This window comes from Gymnodraco acuticeps, unplaced genomic scaffold (assembly GCF_902827175.1).
Source record: "Gymnodraco acuticeps unplaced genomic scaffold, fGymAcu1.1, whole genome shotgun sequence".
In the NCBI taxonomy this organism is placed as follows: Eukaryota; Metazoa; Chordata; class Actinopteri; order Perciformes; family Bathydraconidae; genus Gymnodraco; species Gymnodraco acuticeps.
In genome coordinates, this window is record NW_022991064.1 from 2,257,012 (window position 1) to 2,283,229 (window position 26,218).

The 26,218-nt window shown below is 39.2% G+C and overlaps 1 long non-coding RNA gene across 1 annotated transcript; it reads right to left on the reverse strand.

Annotated features, from left to right (window-relative positions):
* Window positions 1-686: 686 nt before the first annotated feature.
* LOC117559981 lies at window positions 687-1,825 on the reverse strand. Its single transcript, XR_004571083.1, has 3 exons — window positions 1,598-1,825; window positions 1,244-1,426; window positions 687-1,063 (listed from the first exon to the last, which is right to left on the reverse strand). It is a non-coding gene; the product is annotated as an uncharacterized LOC117559981 (long non-coding RNA).
* Window positions 1,826-26,218: the final 24,393 nt, after the last annotated feature.

The window sequence follows — 26,218 nt, forward strand, 5'->3', positions numbered from 1 at the left end:
AGAGAAGTTCCTGGAGGCTGACTCCACAGAAATTATAGGCCATGGACTCCATGAGGACTGTAGAGCCATCACAGATCAGCATGACAGGTCTTTTTTTGGCTCCCCTTCCATGGAGTCTTATTACATCAGTCAGAAATGACCCAAGGAAAAAGGATATGGAGGCTATTGTGTGGTCGTTTGTGATGTAGGTGGCCACAGGGACAGGGGAGGATCCTTTGAACGGATTTCGGACCACCATCTCATACACATAAAAAGGTGAGGTTTTCCCTTTTGCCTTTTTAACAATGCTCCCTGTCGCATCCACATATACAATGTCTTCCCTGCACCTGTCATGGAAGAGGTCAATTGTTTTGTTGGACCATAGCATGACTCCTTTGGGGTGTGCTATAATTTTTTTAATGACTGCTTCCTCAGTCTCAAGCTCTTCCTCCATCATTTTTCTGAGGCTGATCATTTCATTGCTGTGTTTTCTCAGCTTCTTTCTTGCCTGCCAGGACAATGTTTTCATCACACCAGTTGATGGTACCTGGTCTCTGTTTCCAGAAGCCAACACAGTGTCATCCAGTTTATTGAGCTTATCAAGGTACACACTTCTGGGAAGTTTGCTGGTGAGGGCATTAGCAAGTGCATCCCTTTCATCTGCACGCACAAGCCGATGTTTGAGTTCTTCACAGTTGTGCCATGCTTTTTCACCTCTGAAGGTCACAACTGCCTTAAGGGATGACTCATCCTCAATGTCAACTTCGACCTCCACAGGACAGTCATCAAATCGACAGTAGCCAACACATGAAAAAAGTGACCCTTTCCTTTTTGACCGAACTGTTCGCACACTGTGAGATTTGAAGACAAAGCAACAGTGTGGGTGGACACTCCGGATGCCAGTGGCCATGACTGAAGTCCAGTTTAAAGATTTGAATCGACGCTTATGTTGTCTCATCCTCAGTTTCTTCCAGTCACTTTTAGTGACAAAAAAAAATGAAGGATTTGAAGGCAATTTAAATGAGTGTAAGAGTTGCCCATCTTTTGAGTGTGATGAGGAGTCATATGTCCCTGATGAATTACACTGTAAAACACAATGAAAACATATTAGCGAAAGTGACCAAAGTTGGAATGACTCTTTACTGATGTGAATCAATATATCTGAAATTGTTTATTTGGGACTAACTATAATTTCACTCCACACAGTAGTGTGCATGTTTCATAACACACTAACACTAACTACGTGCTAATATGCGATATTTACCTCTGAAACGTCTTCTGGTTCACTCGTCTCTGTGAATGCCTGTCTAACCGACGATGGGGTAGCAGGCACTGTGCGGTCAATGTCAGTGGAACTGTGGTCACTGTCGATGGGGCAGGCCGTGTGGTCACTGTCTGTCGATGGGCTGGCAGGTGCTGCGGTCACCATCTGTGTCTTGTGTCTCATCTGCACATGACAAGGAGCAAATTAAATCCAAAGATGTAATTATTAATCAAATAATATAAAATATTATAGCACATCCAAATTAAAGTTGTTCACACAGGCAGACTGATGATGAAGATAAAAGCAAAGCAGAAATAAGAATCAATATTAGTGCAATATTTATAAAAAATTTACCTTTTTATGATGATTATAGGCATGATGAAGCCGTGTCCTATTGGTCTTGGAATCGGATATTCCAAGCTCCTGACACACCTCGCCCCAGAAAGTGTCTTTCTCGTCACCTTCATCGTTGTCTTTTGTTTTGGTTGTGGCTCGAAGCTTGTCAGTGACAGCCAAAAGGACTTCTTTTGTTATTGTTATTTTTCTTGTCTGAAATTGAAATGTCAAAGTTCCGTCATTTCTTTGTAAAAAAATATGACATTTGAGAAATCATTGAATTTTTTAATGCAATTACAATTGTGTGACAAATAAGAAACACTTGCCTTCCCAAACGTTGAGAAAACCAAGACTCTGAAAAGACATAACAAGTTCAAATCTATTATTTATAGTTAGACTTTTCACTCAGTTTAGACTTTTTTAATTAATTAGCTTGATTCCCTGACTTCTGATTTGTTGCCTATGCTATGTCGATTTGCACTGAAAGGACAGAGGGATATATTCATAGGTGTCATTTAAGCTGGGGATGCTGGGTACATGTCCCCAGCACTTTTTAAAATGTTGTCCATACATTTTATAAAAGTATAACTTTATAACCTGTAATAAACAAGAACACTGTTTTTTTCTTATTTAAAAAAAAAAAAAATACATGTACATCTTGAGAAAACAGTTTGTCCGTTGACAATTTCTATGGGGATTCTTAAATTTGGACATGTTCATACAATTTTAAAAGATAATGTATCACCCAGTCCCCCAGCAGGGTTTTTGTTTACAAACGTGTCATCTGTTAAACAACATGTGAGTTCAGTGTGTCGGGTGCCGCAGGAAGTAGGGGTGCTGGAGGAGCTGAATGGTGTACATTTGAAAAACTGAGCGACCACCTAAATAAAAATGATTAAACTACATATAATAGTTATGATTTGACTTAAAATAAAGTGAAATCAGAACTATAAACAATTAATATAAACATTTGTGTTTTATTTTCGAACACAATTATGTATATAACTACTTTTCTGTTGAAATACAAATATACGTACCCTCGACGAGTTTCCATTACAGATGAGGTCCATGGAAGCACTAATTGACAGGTATAGAGAACCGCAGTGACGCGTGGTAAAACCCGGAAGTAAACTTCTTCCGGTTCCTTTGTGAAAAACCAATGCAAATTCTCCATAGGATTTTGGAAAATAGCTCGAAATAAGGTCTGTGGTTGACACACATTTAAGAGAGGGATCACGTTTTGTTCAGCCGGATAATCTCCACATGTCTACCCTACTTTTATAATTTTTGAATCATAAATCTAGTTGCCAAAAGCGAAATGCTAACGTTATGCTATAAACGAACTACAAGCCAGTACAGCAGCAGGGTCGCACGACTTCAACGTCACGCCAACTTAAGATCGTTTCAACTGACTTGCACTGAAACTGCACTTTGAACACTTTAAATATATTAACATTTTAAACGGTATACCCCGGTTATCTAGGCCCTTTTTGTTTTATGTATACATGTCACACTGTGGGAAACGATATTTCGATATTTCTGGATGTATAACACATGTATAATTTTTGCAACCATGTCTCCTAAAAATTACGTTCCCACAGAACTAAACTGCATTCTCAATTACGTTTAGCTAGAAACGTATTTTCTCCCACGTTACGTTCGTTATGAACGTATCTTAAATACGTTTATTTTCTACATATCTTTGCCATTTATTGTCTTGCTTATAATAATGATAATAGTCATTTATAAATATCATTTTAGAGCACACCTTTGAAATCGACAATTGGGCTCGATATATGGTTACATTAAAATCAGTAGGCGAGGCTGTAATTTCGCCAGCTGTTAATCTCATGAGCGAGGCAGAAAATAATAGTTTTAACATGACAAAAAGCTGCTGTGTCATTTATTGCACCTCAAACATTAAAACAAATCCAGAGTTACGTGTTTCTGTGCTTCCTCGAAGAAGAAAGGACAGTAACAGAAGATCTCTGTGGCTTCAGGCTTGATCGCTGTTCAAATGACAGCGTTGGTTTCCCCAAAAGTGGGCGGGGCCGTAAAGTGACGTAGATTTTACTCTCATCTATTATTCAAAACCATTCTATTTATTCTAACGTAAATTGCATGCCAGTCTTTTATCTTTTTATTTATTTGTTTTTATTTTAAATCGTATAATGTCGGACTTTTTTTGTCGTCTGTGAGGAAAATAAATGGGGCTTAGAGCCTCAAAATACTGAAATCTGTATTTTTTTAATCTTTTCCTTCTAATTTGTTATTCTTTTCTAAATAACACACTGTTATTTACTCAACAATAACACACAATTATCCTTGTTTTTATTTATTTGTTTAATTCTATAATCTTGGGCTTTTTAGCCGTAAATAAAGTCACCAGAAACAGACGGGACATTTCGAGATTTAGGATGGCCAAAGATACTACACTACCCATAATCCCCAGCTATCGTTTGGGACTACAGTCCCGTTGACAAACCCTGTGATGTTGGAGTGGCAGTGCGCCAAGGTTACGCCGAGCGTCAAGCTCTTTGAAATGGAACGAAACCACGGCAGACTATTCAAAACTGGACTCGAACGCCCCCCGAGAAATACACATGCTGGCTATTGTGTTTCGCAACATGTTCTCTATGGCACGTATCTACTGGGAATTGTAGTTTTAAAAGACGTTTTTACAAAAATTAGAAGTTGCCAGTATTAAACTGTGTACAGCCCTGGAGGTTTAGGCGATAGGAAACACATTGGTGACACATTTAAAACATGTAATTACTAAATGGGTGAAAATCGCTTGTATCCATAATGTGCAGCATTAATATATACCCACATGACAGCTCATTGTTACTTTGTAATTCTCCACTACAAATCAGAGGTTAACCTGGTATTTTTACTCCACTACATTTAGTTTAGTTACTTTGCAGATTCTGATTAATGATGTGAAATATAAACAACCCTTAAAGCAGACTTTAGTTACACCTGAGTGAAATTCAGGGAAGGTGATTGTCAAGTGCCAACAATCAGGAGAGATATTTGATAGGTGGTGCTTGAGAAGACGAAACATTTATCTGCAGATCTCTATAAAGTATATTCATTACTCGTTATTCTCTACTAATAGTTAATTAAAAACTGTATAATGGCTCTTTTGCACATTCCTTTCAAGATTTCAAGATTTTCTAAGGTGTATTGATCATATACACAACTTGGGTCGCAGGTTCCTCAACAGCGCATTACAAGACTCAAAAAGTACACAGTAAAAGTACTTGATTGTACTTTTGGTAGTAGTCCAAGTAGTACAGAATCCAACTGTACCAATTTTATTAAGAACTTATTGCAAAAAATCCTTTTATCTCTCATCAAAGATGGCAGAAAACATGCATTATTGTACTCTGGAGGGGAGTTTGACAGAGTATTACTCAAAAAGTACAAAGTAAAAATACTTGATTGTAGTTTTGGTAGTAGTCCAAGTAGTACTGAATCCAACAGTACCAATTACATTAAGAACTTATTGCACAAAATAATTTGATCTCTCATCAAAGATGGCAGAAAACATGCATTATTGTACTCAGGGGTGGAGTTTGACAAAGGATTACTCAAAAAGTACACAGTAAAAATACTTGATTGTAGTTTTGGTAGTAGTCCAAGTAGTACTGAATCCAACAGTACCAATTACATTAAGAACTTATTGCACAAAATAATTTTATCTCTCATCAAAGATGGCAGAAAACATGCATTATTGTACTCAGGGGTGGAGTTTGACAAAGGATTACTCAAAAAGTACACAGTAAAAATACTTGATTGTAGTTTTGGTAGTAGTCCAAGTAGTACTGAATCCAACAGTACCAATTACATTAAGAACTTATTGCATAAAATCATTTTATCTCTCATCAAAGATGGCAGAAAACATGCATTATTGTACTCAGGGGTGGAGTTTGACAAAGGATTACTCAAAAAGTACACAGTAAAAATACTTGATTGTAGTTTTGGTAGTAGTCCAAGTAGTACTGAATCTAACAGTACCAATTACATTAAGAACTTATTGCACAAAATCATTTTATCTCTCATCAAAGATGGCAGAAAACATGCATTATTGTACTCAGGGGTGGAATTTGACAAAGGATTACTCAAAAAGTACACAGTAAAAATACTTGATTGTAGTTTTGGTAGTAGTCCAAGTAGTACTGAATCCAACAGTACCAATTACATTAAGAACTTATTGCACAAAATCATTTTATCTCATCAAAGATGGCAGAAAACATGCATTATTGTACTCGGGTGGAGTTTGACAAAGGATTACTCAAAAAGTACACAGTAAAAGTACTTGATTGTACTTTTGGTAGTAGTCCAAGTAGTACTGAATCCAACAGTTCCAATTACATTAAGAACTTATTGCACAAAATCATTTTATCTCTCATCAAAGATGGCAGAAAACATGCATTATTGTACTCAGGGGTGGAGTTTGACAAAGGATTACTCAAAAGTACACAGTAAAAGTACTTGATTGTAGTTTTGGTAGTAGTCCAAGTAGTACTGAATCCAACAATACCAATTACATTAAGAACTTATTGCACAAAATCATTTTATCTCTCATCAAAGAGGGCAGAAAACATGCATTATTGTACTCTGGAGGGGAGTTTGACAGGGGATTACTCAAAAAGTACACAGTAAAAGTACTTGATTGTACTTGTGCTACTAGTCCAAGTAGTACTGAGTTCAACAGTATCAATTTCACTAAGAACTTATTTTTTAAAATCCTTTTATCTCTCATCAAAGAGGGCAGAAAACATGCATTATTGTACTCTGGAGGGGAGTTTGACAGGGGATTACTCAAAAGTACACAGTAAAAGTACTTGATTGTACTTGTGGTAGTAGTCTAACAAGTACTGAGTCCAACAGTATCACTTTTATTAAGGATGCATCGATAAAAATCATTTTATCTCATCAAATATAGCAGAAGTTGCATGATTTTGTTCTCAGGAGGGGAATTTGAGAGTATTACCCAGAAAAAAGACAGTAAAAGTACTTCATTTTATTGTTGGTAGCAGTCAAACTAGGACTGAGTCAAACAGTGTTAGTTTTTTTAAGAACTCATGGTAAAAATAATTGGTATCTCATGAAGCAGAAAAAACATGCATTATTTTTACTCTTGCGTTAGTGCCGCTTCTCAGTGATTACCGTAAAGGCGCTATAAATCGCGCACTCAGAAATGAAGAACTGCTCATTTGACCAAGCAAATTTGAGAGACGGCTGAGTTGACCGCAGTCGATTTTCGCGGGAGACTCCCGTTTTCCTCCCGGGGTCATATTTATCCCGCATTTCTCCCGATTTCTGACTAAATCTGATTTGTTTCATTCTAACATAACGCACCAAATGTTACTGTTTCCACTCGGACTTCAATACAGCTACACCATTGTTTGGTTTCCATGGTAACGTGTCTCTTTAGTAGCGCGAGCAAATGAAAGTCTGAGAGGGTCTTCAGGAGGAAGATAGTCAGAGAAAACAGAACAATAATGGACAACTCAACCCTCTGCTCACTCCTTTCCTGTACATTAAACTATACAGACCAGCCCACACATATGACAGCGCAGTTGCTCATTCCATCTCTTCTTTTTTCCTGCTACGCTCTTGTTTGACAAGCTGAATGTTGACTGGTGTTTGACTGAAGTAGGCTCTGTGAAAAGTTCCAGTTATTAACTCGGTATTTACAAAGCTGTCATCTCCACATTTGGAGAAAGTTACAAGCCGTTTGACAGCAGCACATCTGCATATTTCACAGAAGGCTCGTTTAGTGGTTTTGCAAATAATTAACCACTCTCTGTTTTTGTACCATTCTGCATTGAAGTACCTTCTCTTTGCCCAAATAAGCTTTTATTGGCCCGTCCGTCACAATGTCCCGACAACAAACCTCCATGCAGTCGGAACCAGCCTGTTTCGGTTCAACGATGCCGGCGGCGGCGGTTTTGACAGCCTCTGCGGCCGCAGAGCTGCTGCTGGGGTTCATCTGGCTGCGCTGGTTCTATGGTTGAAGGACCAGGCTCCGGAGCTGGTTCTATGGTTGAAGGACCAGGCTCCGGAGCTGGTTCTATGGTTGAAGGACCAGGCTCCGGAGCTGGTTCTATGGTTGAAGGACCAGGCTCTGGAGCTGGTTCTATGGTTGAAGGACCAGGCTCCGGAGTGTGGATGTCAGGGATGTGACATTCAAGTTGTTGCATTTCAGCTTAGTTTGACTGTATTTTGTTTTCTTATGCGCCGGTTCTTCTGACATGTTTGCAAGTTTATCTATCTAGGTTAACGGCTGACACACACTGAACAACGTAACACATAACGTAAACAACGTAACAAATAAACACATCTAAGCTTTGTTATTGGTTGTAATGTACATGGATACATTTGAATGGTGTGACAATGTCCTATTTGATTGGATTAAAATGTACATATTCTTCCGGTTATGTCTGCCTGCTGTATTTTACCTAATGCAAAGTGACCTGCTCCATCGAAATCAGTCGCATTGATCCGAAGACACATTTTGAGTTGTATACACTGTTGGAAAGAGGAGATTCCTAGCTTTCTAATGATATCAGGATTGTTTTTGTACTATATTAAGCAAAATATGTCACATTATATAATGACTGTCACCGAGTCATCATTTTGAGAAAAAGGCCTTAAAGTTTCCTCTTCTCTGGATCGATCTGATTGATTATTAGCGGAGCAAATGATCAAAGTAGTACGGAGGGAAGATATTTTCGTTTGGATTACTGGTCTGGGGGGAGCTCGCGAGTGTGTGCGTGTATACCACGTGTGTGTGTTTGTGTATTTGTGCGTTTGTTTCCCGGGGAAAACTTTCAGGAGAAACACCGGCTGTTGTTATGCTTGCTGTGACGTCAAATTACTCCGTTCTCCGCTTGTAATTATGCCGTTAAAAGCTCCAAACCTGTATTTATCATCTGAATTTGTCGAAACAAGTTTAATATTCTGAAAGCCAAGACTTTGTTTATTTGAAATCAGATGAAAACAAACTGTAACGGACCAGGTGTTATCTATGATTACTATGCCTTACATTCATAATGTCAGCGGAGAGAGGGGAAGCGGCGCTGTAGAAGAGCAGAGTGGCGAGTGAGAGGTGAGCTGTGTTCTTCCCTTTACAAGCTTCAAAAATGCCTGTAGCTACTGAGATTGAATATAACAATCAACAATAACAAAATATACACAGCTAGATCAGATGGCGTTCTTTTTAGATGCGACTTTAGAGTAGAGGGGAATTATTGAAACGGGATGTGTACAGGGTTCCGCGGCATCCGCTGCTGCGAAAATGTGGGGCAGGGCCGTAAAGTGGGGGGGTTCAATGGCCCCCCCGCTTCCGGCGCCCTTGGTGTGAAGCTGACAATTGAGCGGCCCGACCAAGCAAGGAGGCAGAGGCAGAACGTCCAAAAATACAACCCGGTGTGGGCATTTATTAAAACATGAACACATTACACACAGCCTCAATCCTGCTGCTGCTGTTCACGTGAGCCCAGCCTGCAGCCACCAGGATCTCCCAGGATCTCACACACTCACACACACACACACACTCCCTGCCCCTAACAGCCAGGGAAACAGAGCCTAAATACCCACACACACTAATCAGCAACTAGACACAGGTGAGGGGGGAGGAGACAACACAGGGCACCAGGTGCACACAATCCAGCAACAGACATAACGGGAGGGGGAACACTTTTCAAACAGAAACATATAACTGAACAGAAGTACACACATACAAACCCAACTAAACGCAGTCAGCACTTGTACAATTAATGCCACTTAACGCTTTGATGTTTACACCCCCCACATATTATTTGCACCCGGATTATTCTTAACCGCTGTCATTCTTCACCAGCATAAGCACTTTCGGAGCTCTCGCTAACTCCCCTATCTTGTCAGGCGGAGCCGAGGACCCGACCAGCACCTGCCAGACGACATTTCAATTAATACGGTTTAATCCTTTAATAAATACTATCTCAATAATTAGTATACATTATATAAAATGTGCAAATATGCCATGCCAAACGGTACTGTGCAATCACGCTAATAAAGTGCAAAACTGTTCACTAAAGTGCTGAGTTACCAGGCCCGAAGCCGTCAGTTCACAGTGACGAAGTTACCTTCGTCACACAGGGTTTGTGACTGATATCTTAATAACTGGACAAATACCGTTGGCTCGTTATGGATGGATAATAATAGACACATATTGACCCAACAAATCACAGATACATCTCCCATCATTCACTGCAGACAACACAGACACAACAAAGCTCTCGCACAAAGATTGACATCAGTCACAAACGTCAATGCACCGCCATTTTCTTCAGCTATATTACATTACATTGCATTAAGCTGACGCTTTTATCCAAAGCGACTTACAATAAGTACATTCGACCAGGAAGACACAACCTTGAAGAAAACAGAATCATATAAGTACATCAGGTTTCATAGAGCCAAACATTTCAAGTGCTACTCAACTGGCTTTAGGTAAGCCAGTCCTTTATTAGTATAAAAGTGCTTTGTTAGTAGTTCTAACGCTCGAAGTGGAGTCGAAAGAGATGAGTTTTCAGTTTGCGCCGGAAGATGTGCAAGCTATCTGCCGTCCTGATGTCAATGGGGAGCTCATTCCACCATCTTGGAGCCAGGACAGCAAACCCACGTGTTTTTGCTGATGGGAACTTGGGTCCCCCTCGCAGCGAGGGCGCAACGAGTCGTTTTGCTGATGCAGAGCGTAGTGCACGCGCTGGGGTGTACGGTTTAACCATGTCCTGGATGTAGGAAGGGCCAGATCCATTCGCAGCATGGTAAGCAAGTACCAGTGTCTTGAAGTAGATTCTAGCAGTTACCGGAAGCCAGTGAAGGGAGCGGAGGAGCGGAGTGGTGTGAGAGAATTTAGGAAGGTTGAAAACCAGACGAGCCGCTGCATTCTGGATGAGCTGCAGAGGTCGGATGGCACATGCAGGTAGACCAGCCAGGAGGGAGTTGCAGTAGTCTAGGCGTGAGATGACGAGAGCCTGGACCAGAACCTGAGTCGCTTTCTGAGTCAGCTGGGGACGTATCTTCCTGATGTTGTAAAGCGTGTATCTGCAGCAACGGGTTGTAGCAGCGATGTTAAAGACTATTCTGCACAAGTTCTATCATATTCTGTTTCTATTATATTTTATTTACTTGCACTATTATCTGTTTTATTGTGTTGCACTGTTAGAGGAGCCTGTGACCTAAGATTGTCATTGTCATAAATCAAATCAAATCAAGTTTTATTTATATAGCACATTTATAAACGATTTTTGGTCGAGCCAAAGTGCTGTACATATAATAAAAATAGCCTACAGTAGAGACACTTTACAGCAAATACAACAGCACAGATTGTTCAGAATATCAGTATGAGAAAAACGTCATAACTACACTGTAGCTATGTACACATGACAATAAAAGCCTTGAAACCTTTGTGTGTATAAGCGTGGGCTTTCTACTCCTACTGCATCAAAAGAAAAACCCAAACTGTGTCTCAGTGTGAAATGCATTTCTACATTTTTTTCTGTGTGATCTCTTTAGACCAGAGCAACATCGAGTTGCCAGGACAAAAGAACAAAGTGCAGCAAGAGGTGAAAAACAACAACAACAACTACGTACCAGTTCCCAGCCACCACATTGTCACCTCCAATGGGTGACTTCTAAAGGCTGAGAATGATGAAAAGTAAAGCAACACCCCCGGGCCAGCCTCTGAACGCTGCCTTTAGGCTCGCTGAGTACTGCACTCTCAGCAAGTCAACTGGAGTACACTGTGGCCTTCAGCTTCACCATGAAAAGAACACTGCAGAACCAGACACACAGCAGGGAAGATGAGATGAGATCGACCTTTATTAATCTCCGTGGGGACATTCAGTAGTTTAACAGCAACATGGTTAGGGTGAAAAACAGAATAGCACAGATTCATAAAATTAAAGATAAAAATGATAAAACAACTATAAAACAAGAAATTAATTAAAAATAAAATATATACATATTTAGGGAAGAGGATTAGGGCCACATGAAAAAAAAATTTGGGATGTGAAAAAAAAATAAATCTGAATTTTGACTTTTTTTTCTCAGAACAAAAATATAACTTTTTTATTCACATCCCCAAAACTTTTTTTTCATGTTGCCCTAATCCTCTTCCGTACATATTGGGTCATATGTACATATTAGATATATTTACATGTAGCGTGTATTTGATGTCCAGCACAGTGACTGATTATTAATGAACTCTTAACTGAACAAGATACTTGAGTTAAACCGTTGCATTTTAAGAAGGGACATTTTAAGTTGGGATATTGGTCCCATGTGGGTTTGTTAATGTTTAAGGATTGTTTGTTTGACACACACTAGTGCAGCTGTGAGCAATGGAGTATAAAGATGTTGCAAATTAAAATAATTATCTGAGATTGGAAGAACAGCCAGACTTAAAACTGCCTGACCTTTGGCTTCAGGTTGGTTTTGATTGGGATTGAGCAGCCAACAGTCAAACAGACACTCGATCCTTACTGTATGCCTTTTATTGAGTTTTATTTCCCCAAAAATATTTTAACATGTTATCCAATCAAGTTTCTCCAGATAAATTGTAATATTTATCTACCATTTGTACTATGTGATTGTTGGATGTCCCAAAAATAACGAATGATCAAACAAAATTCTATTTGTTTTTTGCAAAACTTGGTTCCAATATTTGCTTTTTGGGGGGAAATTCGTCTTCTTTTTACCTCAACTACTCAAACGCTCTTCAAATCCTAAATTACTCTTGATTTATAGGAATGCAACTTACGAAGAAGGGTCAAAAGGAGATTTTGCTTCACATTAAATCATAAGTAATATATGTTTGGTAAGCACTGTTCTCGGATCTAGTTTTACATTTGCAGTATCCGATGTTTACTGTGATGATTTGTCATGAAAGTTAGGAGCTAACGGGACATTTTACTCGAGTGAAAATCAGATGAATGATATGCAACCTTTCAAGGCATGTATTTTTTATAGTTTGAAATGATGGAATAACTCTTGTCTCTGTAGAATTGATGCGAACCCATTTGGAAATGATGTTTAATTATTAATAGCTTATGCTGCGGAATATATTCAACTGGTCTAGATGTGCATTAATGCAAATTACAAACATACAAGTTATATAAAAGTCAGCACATTCAATTAAACAATAAACCTATCAAAAACTGTCAGGAAGCAAAATGAGAGTTACTAATCAGGTGAGATATACCTGCAACATCTTAAACAGCAGCTTGAACTCTTCCTCTCGCCTTGTATTCCCCCCCTCTCTACTCTGTCAGGATTGCTATGTGTTGGGCTTTGATGAAAGCTTTGGTTTCCCGCGATGACAGAATAATTAAAGGGATTGATTGCAGCGCAGGGTGGAGCATCGAAACGTGTGTACAATACACACTCACTGACTCACGCTGAGTCTTTCTGGAGATTCATCACTTCCACTCTGTTTTGCAGACGTTTGTAATCACGGAGCTAAATGTACCAACTCCATCCAACATAAATGCTGCATGCGATGACAAGTATGAATAAGCACCATGTGAAAGAACAACAAAGACACAGGGTGGCAGGTTTATTCAAAGACGCTTCCTAAATTACAGGGCGGGGGACTTTTGTTTCTAAAGTAGACATGTAATAAACATGCTACTGAAACGTGATATTTATGTGTATATGATCATTAGTGTTGTGTTGTGCTGGTTGATATTCAAGATGTTACTTGAGTGCTATTAAAGCAGGAACTCTTTACTGCTTCAATACCTTTCAGACTTATTGAAATTGCCCCACTACAAGCTACTTTAATGTGTGTAGGTGGTAAAGAGGATAATATTTAGTGTGTAAAGCAAGACCATTTCACTTGTGATAGAACGACGTCGTTCCTCTTGGAAATTAAATATTTCTAAATGATGTCTCATTAAATCAATCAGGACATGTCATGTGGAAACGCTTAAAGGTGGGGTAGGTAAGTTTGAGAAACCGGCTCGAGATACACTTTTTGTTATATTCCATGGAATGCTCTTAACATCCCGATAGCAATGAATATCTGAAGTGCTTTGACAAAAAATCCATACAAAAATGTCATCTGTGGAAGCCGTACTGTAAAAAGCACGACCAATCATCTGAGCCGGCCCGGCTAAAATAACTGGATGGCCTACCTGCCTGTCATCCTTCCATCTGTGCACAAACTGATCTCGTGCCCTCATTGGTCATGTGCGTGTTCATGTGTGTTGGAGGAGGGGCTCTGTGAGGAAGTCTGAAGGAAGTGGCAGATTTTTTTCGGCTGTGTATTTTCAAATTCTAGCGCACTCGAGCTGGTTTCTCCAAAATTACTTACCCCACCTTTAATGTCATCTACTAATATTGCTAACAGTAGCTAATAAAGTTAATGTTAGGAAAATATCACTCGACACCGGGTTGAGAATCAATGATCAGGTACTCATTTATTCTTGCAAGAAGGAGCAGAGTTCAGTCACATACAAAGGATATGGTTCAACTCACACACATGAGGTATGCTGCTCAAAGGAGCAGGAAGTAACATCAAGCTTATATAGTCTAAAGTCAGGAGGTACCAAACAGGGTCGTAAATTGGTTTGGCGTCAGCAGGTGTGTCTCTGGAAAAGCCATGTTGCTCTTTGCCCGTCAAAAAGGAGAGGAGACAACGTATGTGTCCTCTCGTTAGTATCAACAACATGAATTATGCCCTGCCTTCTCCTATCTACGAAGAGATACACAGTGCAAAGTTACACACAGTATCATGCCCATCAGAAACCCATAATCGTGAGAAGACTACTTGTATTTTTCCCAACATTTAACCTCACTAGAACTTGATTTTCAACATTGTTATATACTTGAACTCGGTTATGAGTCACCCCAAGCTCGAGCTTTGACTTCCGACAACAAATGCAACCCACGATAACATCTAGCAATTTGCGCTCTTTTAACTTTCAGAATACTTAAATAATAATATGCCAATACATTCAAGTATAAAAAAGGCCAGCATAACTGTGTTAATGTGCAAAATGATACTGGGTGATTCAACCAAGAGTGAACATGTAACCATGAACAAAGACCTGAACATTTTGCTTTCGTGAACTCAGAACTCAGTGGCAGCGGGATAAATAGGATTTGATTCAGTCAGAAAGGTTTTTTTCAGCTCCCGGTATAAAGCAATCAGAGAGAAGATCATGAACAATAGTTTCAAATAGGTTTCAGAGAAGTTAAGTAGATCCAGATGACGCACAGTCCATTTCTCACAAAAAAGAGTAGGTTATGTGAAGGCTTTGATTTGATCTTTCTGTGACTGTCTGTTAATACTTGAGTAAAGCTGGTTTGAAATGAAACCTACAACTGCAACACATTTTATTTTAGATTTTTCTTTAGCTGTTTGGCACTGTCGTCTGTTTTATTAGGGATAAAGTACTGGCTGGAAGAAAAGAGTACCTCATTTAGGACATTGTGCCCAGCTCATGTATAATTTCAGCTGGACTATAATTGAAAAGCGACAGTAAAGACAAGAGCAGCACATTCAATAAAAAAACATTTTCACATGTAGCTTCAATGTGTTATTTAAATATTGACAGGATAAAGAGCTTAGGCATCACCTACTCAAGTCATTATGGACCTGTAAAATAACACGAAAATATATCTGAAATGGAAAAGTTTATTGGTGATTTATGTAATCCTCCTATCCCCTCTTTGTAGAAACTGTCATACCTTTCGTGTTACATCAAAACTCTTAAAAGGATCTTTATAAATATGAGGATCTGAAAACAAACTGTGCAAACCCTGGTGATGTTTCTGGGTTGTTAGCAAAAGTTATTTAGAGTTGAGTTATCCATAAAACACTAACACTAACTAATCTGTCACTTTTGTTGTCACCCAAATCAGGAACTCTCAGAAATGTCAGTGCTGTTATGATCGTAACGATTGATCTCATGAACCACTGAGCTTTTTAGTACATTAACATCAAAGCTCCAGTTTGATTTGACAGTCAAAATAAAAAGAGCAAAAACATTAAACCATCAAGAAATCACTGTCACCGTCCAAATAGCATCACAGATCAGAGAATGCTGCGACGCATTAGCCAACACCTCTTGTTTTGACGGTGGAAAGTGACAGCGAACACGCAGCATTAACCATTCAGCGTCAGAAAAAACCAAGAGGAATATTATCAAAGACTTTGAGCATCATGTCAAGACGGTCCTCTGAACACTGATATATCAAGAACTTAAGACAACAACTGTGATCTAGCCTCGTAAATCAGATGGTGCTGATCTACCAATAGCCGCTTTCACACCAAGTACTTAGCCGGTACTTGTTCCCCCCGAACTCTTTAGTCCCTCGAACTGTCCTAGTAGATCGCGTTCTCACCGGAATAAGTCCCTGAGGGAGGATTAGGCAAAGCCGCTGACTCTTCTTCTTCTTCTTCTTCTTCTTCTTCTTCTTCTTCTTCTTCTTCTTCTTCTTCTTCTTCTTCTTCTTCTTCTTCTTCTTCTTCTTCTTCTTCTTCTGGCTTCTTCTTCTTCTTCTTCTTCTTCTTCTTCTTCAATGGCAGACTTACTATGTTGCTATTTATCTTTGCACTAAGGTGTGTCTGCTGCTGAGCCTATTTACTATGCATACGACACACCTGGGACAGCGTGATGCCGTTATTGTAATGTTGCCTGTCTTGACTGTGCTAAATAAAAGAGAGAACCAAAAGCACTGTTCAAAATATCAGCTTTATTGTCAATTTACACGCTGTTCAGATACCTCATAAGAGCTGTGTGCGTGTCTTTACCGAACAACGCTCGTAAACTTTGGAGTTGGGGACTGGCTTCAGTAGAAGCTGCTGGGTCGCCAGAAGCGCCGACACCTCCTCATCACTCCACCGCTGCCATGTTTTATTTTGTGTTGCCATAAGTTAGTCTCTCTCCTGTGCTGGACTAATGCGAGCAAATAAAATGGCGGCTTCACAAAACGTTTCGGAGCTATACAGGTGTGGTTTGCAATTCGCCCAGCCAATCAGAAATTGTTAGTGTGGTCGACACACCCACAAACCATTTCCTCTCTAGGAAAAAAAAAGTACTACCTCTCTAGCAGGGACTATCTGGAGGGGAAAAGGTTCGCGCGAACTAGGGACTAGTTCCAGATCCTTTTTGGTGTGAAACCAAATCTCCCCCTTATCAGCCTAGTTCGGGGGGAAAAGTACTAGGCCTACGGTGTGAAAGTGCCTAATAAGGGTTTCAAGGCTTTTATTTGTCATACGTACATAGCTACAGTGTAGTTATGGCGATGAAAATCTTAGGTCACAGGCTCCTCCAACAGTGCAACACAATAAAACAGAAACCTTTTTTCTGTTTTAACATTATAGATAACTATACAGCTTCTAATCTCTTCAACATTGATTATTTCTCTAACTCAGGGGTGTCCAAACTTTTTTCACTGAGGGCCAGATACAGAAAAATATACGAAGGGCTGGGCCACTCACTAGAGGAGAGGTATATTGCCTCTTAAGTTCAGTTATAAGTTGGAAAAATCAATCCAATGTTGGTAAATGATTCTTGATACTTGAAAATCCTGTAAGAAAAAAACAGCTCACAGCTCTCCAGAGGGTTTCATTTATTGTGTTGGCAGCTCATTCCTTAAAACAGAAGCTTCAGATTGCTCATAATAAGATGAAATATGAAGGGTATATTTCAAGGTTGTTATGTACATTTGTTATTGGGCTTTTTTATTATCAACTTAGATTTTGTTTAGAACATGTTTTCAACTTTAATGTACTTAATTTATTGGAAAATTGGGCTTATTAACACATGAATACTATGTAATATATTTGAACATGTATATTTAAGAAGTCCAATATAAGACAAGCAGAAGGTTATTATACTTAAGTCATTATACTTTTTTAATTTGCTGAGGGCAGATTCAAAATGGTCCGCGGGCCACATTTGGCCCCCGGGCCGTAGTTTTGACACCCCTGCTCTACCTCTAATGTCAAGATCTGAAAAGTACTCACTTCCCAGTTACCCATATCGTGACATTTAGTGACAGTGACTGCTGAAGCTACTGAAATGTAAGAAGCCATTGAATTCCAAGTAATAGGGTTTCTTTCTTTCCCTAGCATTTCCATAAACTGCTATTCTTTCATGTTCAACACGGTTTGAACTGGGAATATTTCAGTTAGATGCCATTTGATCCCACGCAATAAGATCCTGTAATAAATCACTTACATTTTCTTCTTACCTTCCATCCTTTGTGTAAACATTGACATATTCCTTCTGCATTCAGTGATTTGTGAGCAGAACAACTCCAAGATGAACTAACATCAGCAAGCCTTGATTCAATGATGTGGTAGTGGATCATGTATTAATGTAAGAAAAACACTTTTTTATGAATTGAAGGTAGTGGCAAACATGTTTTGCAGTCAGTAAATAGTTGTACAGGACATGTTGTTTTAGCAGATTCCCGAAAAACGGCACCATATGGCCGGACCTATACTGCCATAAATGTAATTTCATATCTCAATAACAATATATAAACGATCGCTTATTCTTTCATAATACCATGAATTGTTGTTATGAAAAAACCACGTCTTCTTTAAATCTGTGTGACAAATAAAATGTACTGATTAGGTTCTTATTACACATAAAACGTAAGTGCAATATCAACTAGTATGCACTATGCTGATTACATGCATCCACACAGTGTAATCTGATTAAGATTATTAGAGAAATGGTCGTCATTGTTTGTCCTAATACATTTATTGATTACCTCAGAATGCATGTCACATTTCATTTGGCAGTTTTCCTCAAATCAATTGTATATGCTGCTCAAACAATGCACTGCTTTTCTACCTCTGTGTACACATTCAATCGTATGTACACTGAATTTCTGCAGATTATCTCAGACTGAAAAGCAAAAGAAAGCTATTAACATTATTGATTAACTGCCAACATTTGATACTTCATGTTATTTCCAACTCAACGTGACTCTGAAGCTTGAATAGCATTGTTATATCAGATGACATGCAAATATCTGGGAGATTGCAAGAATATCACTGTTACGTTTTCTATCACAAGGTGGCAATATTTACAAGTCTTTTGAACACACAAGGCAGAATAAAACTGTACATTTTCCAGTAAGTCATCCCAGAAATATTTGTCTTAGTGCTCGCTATGCACTCACACAGTTTCTGACAGCTTAGCATGACACCGCTGGAGACTCGCAGTTGGTGTTACAGTGACAACTTTGTCTAGCTTGCATGAATTTAGTGCCCCTGGAACATAATTCAGACCTCCCCCGGGATGGAGCAAGTAGCGGCCGAGGTTTACTTTGTGTCTGCGGGTGGCTGTGGAATTTGATTTTGTCTTCACTGCTCTGTGCTGTCCACAGAGCTGATTATTATTCTGAGAGAAAACCATATCTCAGACTGATACATATTTCATGCTGCTTGTGGAGTTCTCATCTGTGAATGCATAAACCCATTCAATAATGTGCTTCATTTTTTGAGAGTAAAATCTTTTATTTCTAATCCCAAACAGTTAAAGTGGCTCTCTCTTTCCACTCGCCCACCTCACTGTCCTCTGCACTGTTATTCTGTGAGTGTTTACTCTCACTCTCTCTCTCTGCTTCTTCTGCCTGTGCACGGATAAAAGTGTATTTGCTTTTAAAAGAAGAAAGGTTAATGCAGCCCTGAATGCTGGGGGCCTGACATCCTGGCAAGAGAAGCATACTGAGAGGAAATAAAGTCAAGATGTCCGAGTCCAGTTCACTATTTTATTTTCATCTGAATCTGTAGTTAAAGATCGCTGTGGGCCACGAAGATCATTAGCTACATTGCAGTTTAAGATTTAGGAAGTTATAAATCACCCACGCAGTTCCATGTGCTTATGTGTGGTTGTACAGATGGGTATTTCCACTCATTCATTTACTGATATTTCATATTAGTTTCTGTGATAGACAGTTGACTGTTGACTGAATTAATAAATAAAAAAGATGAATATTAGAGAACATTATTTGTACTTACTGGCAGAACTCATTAAAAACCTTTTCTTTTAGGTGTTGCTGCCTTACACTTTTAAATAAATAAAAAAAGACAAAAAACAGATTTACTAGATACCTCCTATTTACGACCGCTATTAAAGATGACTATAATTTGTAACTTGTTGCACCACTGCTCCTTGATAATCAGGTGTTTATTGTAGGTTTTATTAGGTTCCTAGTGTCAGCCTCATTACACACAAAGGTTTGTGTTTGTACAATTTATTTTTTAAGTCATTCCAGTCTTTATCCCATTATTAATCTACCTGCCATTTGATAACGAGTCCGCAGAACCACATTGAATTTGGGAAAAAAGTTTATTATTTAAGAGTGACTTCACTCCAGACTTCATCATCGTGTTTTATTGAGTGTTAATGGGTCATGATAAAATGACTTTGATGCGATACTTGCCTTCGTATATTGAATACAATTTGTATCCCATAGTGTATCCCCGGCTCGTCTGGTCTTCAACCTTCCTACATTCTCCCACACCACACCGCTCCTCCGCTCACTTCACTGGCTTCCAGTAACTGGTAGAATCCACTTCAAGACACTGGTACTTGCGTACCACGCTGTGAATGGATCTGGCCCTTCCTACATATGGTTAAACCATACACCCCAGTGCATGTGCACTCCGCTCTGCATCAGCCAAACGACTCGCTGCACCCGCACTACGAGGGGGACCCAAGTTCCCATCAGCAAAAACACGTGGGTTTGCTATCCTGGCTCCAAAATGGTGGAATGATCTCCCATTGACATCAGGACAGCAGAAAACGTACACATCTTCCGGCGCAGACTGAAAACTCATTGTTACGACTGGGGCACACACAACAATTATAGGACCCAAATGCACGACTCCAGACAAAAGATTATTCAAAAAAGGAATTTACTTGTGGTGATAAGCAAGGCAATACAAACACTCAAGTAAAGCTAGGACTCCAAAACATGACTTTACAAAAAACTTAAATTCACTGTAGGTCACATAACAACTGGCTGACAAGTATCACTAGGGTCGAAACGATCTGGCACTTGGCACAGAGAAAACACAGAATAAATACACACACAAGGGACTCTACAGGTGCAAACAATAAGGGCGAGGCAGGTAATCAGGTCAGTTAACACACATGGGTAGGAGTCGAACTACCTGAAATGAGAGAGGAGATTATCAAAGTAAAACAGGAAATGACAGACAACAAAAAAGGGATAGCAGACACGGACTTGACGATATTAACTAAACAGAGAAATAATACTAACAAATCTGACGAGACACAACACTCAAATTTCGACTCCACTTCGAGCAATACAATTACTAACAAAGCACTTACAGTATATACTAATAAAGGACTGGCTTATCTAAAGCCAGTTGAGTAGCACTTGAAATGTTTTGGCTCTATGAAACCTGATGTACTTACAGTATATGATTCTGTTTTCTTCTTGGTGGAATGCACTTATTGTAAGTCGCTTTGGACAAAAGCGTCAGCTAAATGTAATGTAATGTGTACACTACTTACATTTTGACATCCATCCAGAAAAAAGAAGCCTAATGTTAGCTATTTGGTTGAGTTGGCTCTTAGCAAAATGCTCTGAGTGAATGTAGGTTTCTTCTAAGATGCAGTGTACAGTGTGTCAGGCTTTTATCGTAAGGAAAGTAATAATGATGTTGTAATGCAATGTCATATCAAATATAAAGAGGTTTATTATTGTTATTACTGTATTACCTCCATAAGTATAGTTGCAGCTCCTCAGCTACTGTTCTTTAATGCCATATTTGCTACGTTAGTCTGCTTAGTGGACAGTCTATGGATGTTGGGGAAGTGCATTTGTATTTACAGCGTGCATATTCCAGATAAATATGCCTGATCTGCCTGCAGGCGATGGAAGAGAGCGCTCACTGAACATACACTGAAGCAGAGATAAATACGGCTTTCATTAAAAACGCTGTCATTGTTAAAGTACCGATACTAATACAATGTGGTATCTCGCCTTTTTTAACTGAAGGTAACGCTCGCATCAATTCACTACTATATGTAAACCAATACACTTACAAGACCTCTGCTTTTAAGCAGATAATATAATATACATGAGTGAACAAACACTATTAAATATAATATAGATTTAATAAAATGTACTTTATTCAAAGTTTTACACAACACGACTTTGTGTGTCTACTGCCCAGCTAGCATTTGTACTTAGAAACAAGGGACTTTGAGCTTAAAGCTAATGCCAGCATGCTAACAAGCACATTATGACAATGCTTAAATATTATTAATAATATTAATATATTATATTTATATAACCCTGTTCTTGAACTCAAAGACGCTTTATAGTATACGGGAGGGTGGAGTTCCATACATGCTGATCTTATACTGGTATTAAGTTAACATTATTCATCATTTTAGTTTAGCTTGTTAGCCAACTAGATTTGGCCTGCTATCATGTTACAAACTAGCAGCATTTCCCAGTGAAATGTTAGTCAAATAAACATGTGGCTAGAAGCCAAAAACAATAGTACATTTAACATCATTTCTAGTATCCTTTTGAGACTCATTTTGATGCCAGTTCCTTTTAAAGTTGAAATCCTCTACATCAAACTTAATCTGGCATAAAGTCAGTGGATGCTTGACAGTATTAGCCCATTAATAACGATCATCAATAGCTCTGCCAGACTGATGTAATGGAATTGATCCAACAATCTAACCTCCTATATTCAGGGTTACTGAGCTGAAAGCAAAACTTTCATTGAGATCAACTTTGTGAACTCTTAAGTGTTGCAACGCTTTTTCTCACTGCATTATAATTTCACCGTAATTGAACAAGGGAGTGCTTTTGTTGATTTCATTATGCAAATGGTGATATTGAACCAGACCTTATTTCTCAGTTTCTTTCTCTCCCGCAGGTAATGAAAGAATCTGGATAATTCCTAATTCCCTAATGTTTGAAAATGCTACAGATGAGAGTAGAGTTTAATCAGTGTGTATTTTCACAATTTATTACATCTCATAAATAAGTAAGTCTTCAGCGGGGACACATTCATTAACATGTATCACCTCTACTCGTTCTCTATTTTAGACCCTCTTCTCCAAATATTCCCACAGCCTCTCTTGAATTTTATCTTGTCTGGTAGAGAGAGTGTTTTTTGAGGTAAACAACCGCTTTTTGCAACCACCCACAGTAGCTCATCCTCTTCAGATGTCAGCGGGACACTCTGCTCCCCTGACCTGCCTCAAACCCCTGACCCCCCCACTCCTACGCCTTAACATCCCATACCCCTGTCAGGCTCCACGCTGATTTCATTTTGCCCCTCAGCTAAGACCGGCTCTCTGTTGTTCCTATATTCTCTCTATCACCTAATCTCTCCTCCAGCCCATCCATCCCAGTGATAGCCCCTGCTCACCGGTCATAAAATGCCTTCCAAAGTCATTTCCCAGCCTTAAATGGGACAGTTTGCAGAGAGATTTAAGGTTAAGCCTTGTTCTCATTTTATTGCAATGTATTTTTATTTTTTATTTTCAGCCTAAAAGTTTAAATGAAGGCCAGGAAAATATTGAAAAGTTCTTGAGAAAATAGCTAAACAATAAGGTACATAGTTTACGAACATGATCAGTCCACTTCTATTTTTAAATGTTTTTTAAAAGGATTGTTAGAAGCTACATGTAAGGTATATGATAAGAGAATAACCAGAAAGCCACATTTTTAAATGTATATCTGTTACTGTTGTAAATTCCCCTTGTTTTCCTTGATCTGCGTTATATCGTTTGTGTTTTAGTCAGGCACATTTAGGGACAGTTAAAGTAGCGCAGCTGCGGGTCCTAGAGCTGGTTTAGGTTTACACCATGGGTCGGCAACAGGCGGCCCGCAGGCCATTGTTGGCCCGCCAGCAATAATATTTGGCCCGTAATTTTGAGAATCAAAAATAAAATATTATTTTGAGATTTATTTTTTACAACATAGGACCGACAGTCGCACATCAGGGTTTCCGTTAGCCTCCGATCGATCGGCCGCCGGTCATTATCGGCCGATATTCACTCTTAATAGTTTGATCGGTGCTCTCTATAAAGGCCGATCAGGAGAGCTGGATCTGATCGATATGGTCATAAACGCGAGTGAAGTATAACCGGACCCGAGAGAGAGATCAGATCAGCTGCTGAGTCTGACGGAGACACGCAGCTCTGCAGCCCTGAAGCCCCGCCCACTGTTTAGCGAGCTGCATGATAAACTGACGGGCTGTCAGGAGAGAGAGGGAGGGAGAGGGGGAAAAGAGAGCATCCGTTTCTCCCGTGTTATTATTCAAAGTTAATGTAAACTTCTGAATAATGTACGTCTTCATCTACTACAAGTAGTTTGTTTGAATGTAATAATGATGTTTTTTGTTGTTTGTGGAATCATTTATTGAAAAATGAATCTGAACTTTTCGATCTGTAACGATTATAAACTGAAGCAATATAAAAATGAGCCCCATTAACTGAGTTTTAAACATCAGCATATCCTGTCATAGTCCGGTGATTACCTGCTAACGGAAACTCTGCTACACCATTCTTATTATTATTATTGAAACATGACCGGTGAGTTTCAAATGTTGTCCGGTAAAATAAATTATGTCCCGACATATCCGCTTACATTCATAATGTCAGCGGAGGGAGGGGAAGCTGCGATGTGGAAGAGCAGAGTGGCTAGTGAGAGCTGTCATCTTCCCTTTACAAGCTTCAAACATGTATTTATCGTGTGATTTTGGAAATAAAAATGTCATATTCTGAAATCCAAGACTTTGTTTATTTAAAATCAAACAAAACACCCGAACCCCGAAAAACTAGTTTTTTTACGCAAATCCACGTTTATTTTGAAATGAGCCGTTGCGACTTTCGACTGATTTCGATAGAGCGGGTCACATATGGCAAATGTGTGGTTGTGGGGAACCAGGTCAATTAAAGTACTTATTTAACTATTAAATACATTGAGTTTGAGTAAAATACTTGGTTACTGATTAATTTAGGTTATAATATATTAAATTGCAAAGCAAACTGCTGTAATTTATTTATTTTGTCCTTTGGTATTTTTTAAAGGTTTTCAACCTGAAAGAATCATGATGTGTCCTTGAAAAGTTGAAATAAAGAAAAGGAACAAGGATTCCAGTTGTCCATGCGTCCTCTGTTGCCCCTCAAGCCTCTCAAATGTGGGCAAACACTCAAATAAATGCCAAAAACCCAGAGAACTTGACAATACTTATCAGAATAAAAGTATGTTAAATAACACTGCTACCTAGTTAATAACTCTACTTTACTCAGTGGAGGCTCGTCCATTGAGGAAAGGGAGGACCATCCTCCCTAAAATTTCAGAGAAAAATAAACTTTGAAGAGAACAATAAATAGGCTACACCTCAATTTAAAAGATAAGTCTGTTAAAATACAGATAATAGCCCTGGCTTTGGGACTGAAATGGGGCTAGAGAGGACGATCCTCCCTTTGGGCGGGTCTAGCCAGAGGCTCTGGATTGGGCGCCTATATCATCAGTGAACCACTCAGCGGATCTGACTGTGCATCAGAGTGTTGATGGAGGGTTATCAGCGATATCAGAGTTTTTTCTGAACCGGGGAACAGGGGTGCTGCACCCTCTTACCAAAATCAATTCCTTGAATTAGGCTTTGATTATGTTCTGGCCCGCCATCTTGCGGCTCAGCAAAAAAATTGGCCCAAGGCCAAACTTACTTGCCTACCCCTGGTTTACACCATGGATGTATAATAAGAACTGGATACAGCGTGGGAGGCGGGGCCTCATTCATTCCTATGAGAGCTGCTCATTAGCGCATGATGATAAAATGGCCCAACTTTTGAGAGAGTGAAACGTCACAGATTACCCAGCATGCCTGAGAAGTACCCGTATGTGCACTCATAGAGCATGCGCAACTTTAACCAAAATGCTCGTTCACATCAAGCACGTCAATTTGCGTACACGTAACAGCACCGCACGTTCATGACAGCATGGTAATGGATGGTGTTATCATGGATTTGATATGAACGAGGCGGCAGTTAGCAGCTAGCGGCTAGCTAGTAATGATGCTAATGTACACATCAATCGTTATGTACTTATATTACGCTGTAACAGGATCTAGTGATATCCAACAGAGCTTCATTTAGCATTAAATTATTATTGCACTGTATATATATATATGTATATACAGTGCAATAAGCTTCTTAGTGCAATACGAAGCTACAGGGACGTTAATAATGTCGGTAATATTAACTTTATTTAATACAACATTTACGGTACAAGATTTAATCATACAGCCCATGTAGTATGATAATGAATTACAGCAAACATGTGCAATATATCCATTATTACAGCTCCGTGGGATGGCAGTAAGACGATATGGATCCGTTCTTATTGTGCATCCATGGGTAAAGATAAACGCAACTCACATTGGTTCCTCATACAGCATCTCTGTAAACTACGTGTATTCACTGAATTTCACTCTCTGCCTTTAACGGCTCGTTGTAGCTCCAATAGCTCCAGCCCCACCCTCCCTGTGAGCACAGTGTGCTCTGATTGGTCGGGACACGTAACATGAACGTGCCGGGCGGCGCG